Below are 8070 nucleotides of genomic sequence, written 5' to 3'. Positions count from 1 at the left end.
TGAGTAGATAGACAGTTATGACATTTTCTGTAGGAACATTTAGCTTAATTGTACAACCTGCCTGGCTATATATCTCCGTAAACCACACACCCCGTCTGAAACAAAAATCACTTGAGTAATTTTTTGTTACTGTTAACTGCTACTTTTAAGTTGAAAATAATCAAAGAATCAATAACGTAAAAAAATAAATCAATATTAATCTTACGTATGCGAAGTGTATATATTATCTAATCAAAATTTATTTCAAAAAATATTAGGTAGTAAAGGTTGGGTCTGACCACCGATATGACCAATATCAAATACAACCATCTCCCACCACCAAAATTACCGATGACGCGTCGTCCTTTTGACTGCATAGACGGCACGAACCATGTGCGACAGCAATCAGTTGTATTGTGTCACTATATTGATGTACATCTCCACAGAAAAAATGGCAAGAGTCCTCATTTACGAACGGACAAGTCGCTGGTTTGACGATACGGAAAATTTAGATCCAGAGGAACCTCGACTACCGGACGGTATGGAAGCTTGGTTCCCACCTGTTCCACCGGCGATACCGATACCAGGTGTCGACAGGTTCATCAATGCCCTAAGACCTAGGTAACTATAATGCATTGTTATAATAATATTATTAAGATGACATCGCCATGACGTGTATAAAAGTTGTTTCTGTCATATAACTGTACAACATTGAGTACATTTTTGATCAACAAAACCGATAATGAATTTTTAGTTTAATATTATAGCAATATTATAGAATACTAATTGTCCTATCTGTATAATTACAATTAAAATTCCAGATTAGTAAGATTAACGACAATTATCTGCACATTAATTTTTTGCGAAATATAAATTATTAATCAGTAAATTATGAACATTTTCAATTTTTATACTATAATATTTTGCAAAGATACCTACTCGTATATATCTTCTCTTTTACTGTATTATTGTAGCTATCAATATAAAATTGGTTCTGCTGTAATTGTTTTATATGTTTTACGTTTGTTGGAAGTAAAGTCATGACAACATACTATGCATACTATGTCACATTTTTTAAAATTAAATTATATAAAATAATAATAATGATGCCCATATCGGATATGCAGAAAGTACTATTCAAGATCTAGGTAATAGGTACCTCGTATCGATCAGTATGGTAGGTAGGTTTTATGCACCCGCTGGCCGCTGTGACGCCGAATGGCATTTATATTAATAATATGTTTTATTAACCATACGTCAATTCTTAATGATTTACGTATTTTGAGATTTTAGCGTAAACCCCTTTCGGTTTCCGTGGGATTTTCCATTCATAGCATTTCATAAAAGAAAACGCACAGATTTTTTAAAAATTTCATAAAGTTAGTTTAAGTAAAAAAAATATTTCCATGTAGGTACATTGTCTTTTATCCACATAGAAAGGTACACATTTCTTCATAACTACCTATTATGAATTTTATATGCATATTAAATATGAATTATTACTATATAGTATATATACGAATATACGATGATAAAATTTAAATAATGTACACTTAATACTGTGATGTAGTAACTTTCAGGGGGGTTTGCTGGATGCAGAGTCTACCTTTTCTCGGTAACACAATATTAGATCATATTCGAAAATAATGCTGAGTGAGACACTAATAACGATTAATATTATTCATAGCGTACATCAGGCATGTCAAATTCAAAGTATCAAGTGGCCAAATATATTAAAAGCTTACCATGTGGGCCACACATAAAAATTAATAAAAAAAATTCTTTAAGAGTCTAAGATAAGTATGACAAGGGATTAATAGTTTGTTAAGTTTTTATTATGTTTTTGATATTAATATTGGTAGCCGCGGGTCACAAAAAATTGAGCTGACGGCTAGCGGTTTGACATGCCTGGCGTACCTACATCAATGGTAAGCATAGTCGGATAGGCCTACCGGGCACCGGGCATTTCCGGGTGGGCCCCTCTTAGTATTTCGATAATGGGGCCCTTTAATATTATATATTATACATTTTTTTTTCATGTGGAGGCCCCTTTTTAAAATTTTCCGGTACCTAGTCCAAAAATGGCCTATCCGCCCATGATGGTAGGCATAAGGGAGATCATCACTCCTCACCCCATATGTTGGTAGTTTACAAAATATAAACTATTAGTTTTTTGTTTTTTATGTTTGTTTGTAAGTACCAAATACTGATAAATGCATAAAGTAAAATTGACTGAAATATGATTATTAAATTATTAAGTATTGTATAGTATTTATTCATATTATTTTAAATGTGGAGCCTGTGGAGGTTATGATGTTTAAATGAGTATGCATTTAATACCCAATTGTTTAGTCACAAAAACATTAGCTATACATTTATAATTGAAATGTTTGTTTTTTTTAAAGGCGAATTATCGAAGAAGAATATTATGAAGAAGAATCAAGTTAAAATAACAAAATAAAAATATTTTTCAACAAACTAATTTTAATTATTTATAAGTATCCAAATTTAATATATTATATGTTTATTATGTAATATATAAAATCACGTAAATGCAGAATTAATGTATCAATGTTTATGCACAATTAGACCATGTATAAAAATAATAAATGAATAATTGTGTTTCTTTAATTGTAATTAGTTGTAAAATATTTTAATTTTATTAAAAAATTTTAAATGCTGATAAAAACTCAATCCTTCCTTAAAGTATAACTCAAAGTAGTACAAAGCATGTTATATTTTGGACGGAGCTGGTATTGTTGAACAATTTTACAATGATATTAAAATTATATATACCTACATAAAATAATATACTCATATGTCAAAATTCCATATATATATATATATATATATCAGTAACTATAAAATTATATTAACATCACATTCTGTATAAAATCTTATAATTATTGAATGTTTGTACTAGTTACTTGATCATAAATAATAACATACTATGACTATTTATATTATTACTGTATATAAAATGTATTGTACTTACTACCAACTTCAATCGTGCCAAGCATATTTTTAGCTGTCACCATCAAAGTGAAGGAGTAACCAGAATAGGCAGAACACAATCAGTGTGAAAATAACATATGCTGATTTGTGTTAACGAATATATGTTAACTTAATAGTATGAATTCATGATATTTAAGGCAACTAAAATATGTCAATTAAAAATCATTTATCAATGTCTATAATAAGTCTAGTATTATGTATTATTCTATTTTTTCAAATCTGTTAAATCTTTGGAGATAAAGAAATTACTTATTAGTTTAAAACATTTATTCTTTTTTTTGTACAAGGGATAACATAATTTATTACAATTTACTGTTTTTCTTACTGAACCCCTTTCAACTATCTTCAATAAATAATTTGAATATGGATCCTTATCTTACAATAGTTTAATAAGTATTTAAATTATGAGGTTGAATTTACTGTTTTTTATAAATAATATTATAATACTATCATTAAATATATAGAGAAAAAATTAACGCAATAAAACTAAATTAGTTTATAATTTTTGATGAATATAAGAACATATTATTATAATAATTATTAATTAAGTTTTCAACAAGAGAAACCCTATAACTGTGTGTTTAACATTATTTTAGGATTAAATATAAATTTAATTAAATCAAAACAAAATCAATTATATTATTCATGAAATAAACATACTAATTATAATTAACAAAATATAAACATTTATACCAAATTAATCATACCATTTTTTATTTACAATACATAATAATAATATATTTTACTCGAAAACAAAATACTAATAAATTGCAGGTGATAATACTCAATTAAATTTCTAATTAATAGGGAACGGATTTTAATGCCATAAAAAATAAGAAAAAGTCCTAAATACGACTTAATGCCTTAAAAAATTGCTTTAATTTAAAAATGCTCTAGAAAACTTTTAAAATGTATTTAAATTCAATAAAAACACAATTTTACAAAAAACCTTATAAAAAACACATTACAATGAAAAATTTATCTGATTAAAATATTAAAATACAAAAAAAACTATAATATGTTGTAACTTGTATGTATGGATATATGTGTGTTTACACGTGTCAATAGTTTCGTCTGGGTTTATCTAATCAAATTTTATATATTCCTATATAAAAAAATAAAAAACATATATAAAATGTCGAAAAATGCTCTAAAAATATAATAGTCTTAAAATGCAAAATAAAAAATTACATTTTTTAATTCCTTGATGTATGAAATGAACTTTGTGCTTTGAAAGCAATGTTTTTAGACATTCAGAAAAAAATGAGATTTGCATTCTAATCCATTCCTTACTAATTAATAATGAAGAAAAAAGATAATTTTTTGAACTTATTCCTAAGATCCAAATTCATTGATAAAAAAATTATTGGCCAAAACTTAATGGTGTTTGGATATTTCTATTCACCTTGCGACACCTATTGGCAAGACCCTGTTGATAATTCAATTTATTTTTGTCTGATTTAATTAAGTAATTACATAAATATCATAAATCATTATACCTGAGGAGCTTACATTTAACAGCATTTTAAAATCTATTTACAATTAAAAATAAGTTTAATAAGTTAGATAGTAATAAAATATTACAAAAATATTATCTTCTCGACAAATGGAAAAACATCTATTTGATAATTCATTCAGCATAATATTGGAGACTTTGAACAAAAAAGTATTCATATATTCTACATCGACCCTCAGATTATCGAATAATAGCTTTGGGTTGTAATTAGCTGCATCTGCAGGAAACTTTTTCAGTTTAGGCTAAAATAAAAGTTATATATAATAAAGTTATTAAAGAATATAGTGTGTTGTGTACTCGTTAGTATCGACTTAAAATCCAAAAGTAATACAAAATATGAATAACATATGACCTAGTCATAATGGCTTTCATATTTGTATTTAAATTGCTATTCGATAAAGTTATAAAGGAAATGAAATGTAGATACAACATAACATATTTTTGTGCAGTTTTCAATCATAACAGTTTTAGTAAATTTATAGTAACTTTTTTTTATTTCTGTGTTTATAAGTAATATATTTTACATAAGTATACTAAATTAATTATAACTGTTGATTTTGTAATATAAGATGTTGTATGATTATCATCATAACTATTTTAGACTGGTTACAGCATATCCAATAGTATAGGTACCTACTGGATACTATTTTTTATTAAATAAGCATATTCCTTTAGTATTGGTAGAGTAATATAATATACAGTTATATTTTGCTAACTTATTAAGTCATTATCATTTTATTTTATTTATCCATGGTCATAAAATAAACAGTTAATATAGATGATAATTTAGGATGTAGTAATAATTCAATGTTTTGTTTTAACAACTTAGTTATAGACAATGTATTATACATATAGGTACCATGGAAAAAACTTCAAAAACATCACTAATTCTACTGTGTATGTGTAAAAAATATTATAAAGACTGTGGAACAAAAATGTCTATTTCATAAAAATAATAAAAGCTAATCAATTAATGTTTAAAAAAATTGACCAAATGAAAGTCATAAATAAAACAACTAAAAACTCTAGTCATGAGAAATCTTCCAATAGTTCTCAAAGTTTTGTCACTGTACCAATTTCTATGTCTTTCATATTTCCATTAGAGATTCTTCATTTTTTTCTAATAAAACCTATACAATATTTATTTATATAATTTTACATCTAGAACAAAACCGTCACCACACAAAATGAATAGCTATTTTTTAATAAAAAAATAGCACTGTAGAATGCAAGAAAGCCACTTTCAATAACATATTTTGTTTAGCCACTACAACGATGTACCAGTATTGAATTACATCAATTTTAGTTAATTTTCTGAGCAAGAGAGCCATATTTACTATATGGTTGTAGATATATATTTTAATAAATCAAATTTAATAACTGATGTCAAAATTCAAGTTGGATTGATTTTGATTTGTGGCGTTCTTACGCTAAATAAAAACTAATTATTGTGTGATATGTCAAGTGAAAAACAGCGATATATAGAGTTGTAACAGTATTGCATTTTATAATTTATAATTTGTAACCAAAATATGAAATACAACTGTCTGGGTAATAATAAATAAAAATGTTTTACTGCCACATCTTAAAATATGATAGTTTTGAATTTAATTTAAAAATGGTAAAATATCATAACTCTAATTTTTTTGATTTACAAGACTATTTCATAATATTTGAAAAACCTATATTGATAGAATGTTAAAAAGTATTTAATATTTAAAATTTTAAGATTCAAACACATATGTATATAAAGGACGGTTTATAATATATTAGATTTAAGCTTCTTAATCTATGACTTACTCTAAATTATAAATTTTAATTGTTTCAATATTGTTCTAGATATGAAATTCTTATAATATAAAATGTATAAACAATATTAATATAGTTAAATAGTTCAAACTATATACCTATCAAATTGATTCTTTATTTTTTTAGTCAACATAATATATTGGGCAGGTAGGTACCTAACATATTTTTGCATTCAATTTTTTTGGCTTCAATCTTGAACTATAACTTCCAGTACATTTCTGACCATCGAACTACATCATTTTTAAGTATGTATTATTACACAAGAATAAATTAACACTTTATAATTCAGTTGTATTCCAATATTTATCTTACCTCAAGCGTAGCAATAAAACTCCTAGAGTTTTAATGTTGATGCTCTTTTATTTGGATTAATAGACTTCAACATTTGAAATTTTCAGTACTGTTCAAGGTAATTTTTCCAAACAAATTCTTACACAAAAACAAATTTTAAAATTTAAAATTTAAATGGCAATATATCATATACTTTGAAAGTAATTCACTTACCTACTATGTTTGTTTGATCGTTCAACTTCACTCCTTTTAATTGATCATTCATTCCTTCATCTTCAATTTGTATCCGTTTATTCCTATATAACCAATTACACAACACAATCAATTTTTATAAATATGACAAAGAAGTATTTTCAGTTTTTGCAAGACATATTTACTTTGGCAGATGATACATTAAAATAGTTAAGTATAAATAATATATTTATAGTTGGTAGTACATTATAGTTTATTTAAAATAAAATCATTAATAATAATTGTAATAATTATAAATTGTTCGTGCAAAAACACTTACCAATATGAATACACCTACATATAATTGGTGAATACTAAAAAGTATTGAGTAACTTATGGGAGAAATCTAAACTATATCATGTGAATAATACCCACCATTTAAGATAGAACTATTTTAAATCCTGCATGAACCGTAGTCACCAAAGAAAAAGATGTGAAATAGACAATGTTATATTATTTACTATTTAGTCTATGCGTAAATACTGTAAATCGCCACACTAATTAATAATTAATATTATTATTATTATTATTGTAAATTGTAATTCACATTAAAATATTATTATTTAATTGATAGGACTATTTTAAATCGTGACATCATTGCGCATTATTATCCCCTGGAATCCTAGATGGTACCTATAATTATTATTTACTTTCTGCATAACATTATACATGTAATCATAATTAATATTATAGAACCAATTGAGGATTTATCAAGGAATACCTTGGTGCTTAGTGGTAATACGAAGAACTCTATGGTGATACCATTTAAATTTTTAAATAATTATCTGTGGAATTGTGATTAACATAAATTAATTTTATTATATTTTCAAATTTTCACTTATTATTTTAGGAAATTTCGGTATATCCAATTAGCCGATAAGTTAATATATGATCAGGGTTTAAAGTGAAATTGTAATCTTTAATCAATTGTTATTTATTTTGTTACTTTGGTTTCAACGATTACGATATCGAATTCATGACTATAGCTCTCGTGTCTCGTATACGCACTTTTCAGTCCGAGCTGTACTTATCTCGTAAATTAATCAACGAAAACTAAAATGTTAACATGTAAATTCATGAAAAAAAAATGGTATTATTAATTCATGGTATTTTTTTAATAATATGTTACCATTTGAAAATCAAAATTTGATAGAGTGATGGTATTACCAATAAATATAAGGATGAAAAAAATTAAATAATATACCTATACGGTTTTTGGAAAAACATAA

General features: G+C 25.5%; 1 long non-coding RNA gene across 1 annotated transcript; it reads left to right on the top strand.

Moving 5' to 3' along the window:
* Positions 1-416: 416 nt before the first annotated feature.
* On the top strand, positions 417-2517 carry LOC149060876 (uncharacterized). Its single transcript, XR_016189740.1, has 2 exons — positions 417-600; positions 2385-2517. It is a non-coding gene; the product is annotated as an uncharacterized LOC149060876 (long non-coding RNA).
* Positions 2518-8070: the final 5553 nt, after the last annotated feature.

The sequence above is a fragment of the Diuraphis noxia genome, unplaced genomic scaffold, assembly GCF_037042655.1.
Source record: "Diuraphis noxia isolate RWA-SAM2 unplaced genomic scaffold, SU_Dnox_SAM2 contig0001, whole genome shotgun sequence".
In the NCBI taxonomy this organism is placed as follows: Eukaryota; Metazoa; Arthropoda; class Insecta; order Hemiptera; family Aphididae; genus Diuraphis; species Diuraphis noxia.
This window is presented reverse-complemented; position numbering and strand designations above follow the sequence as displayed.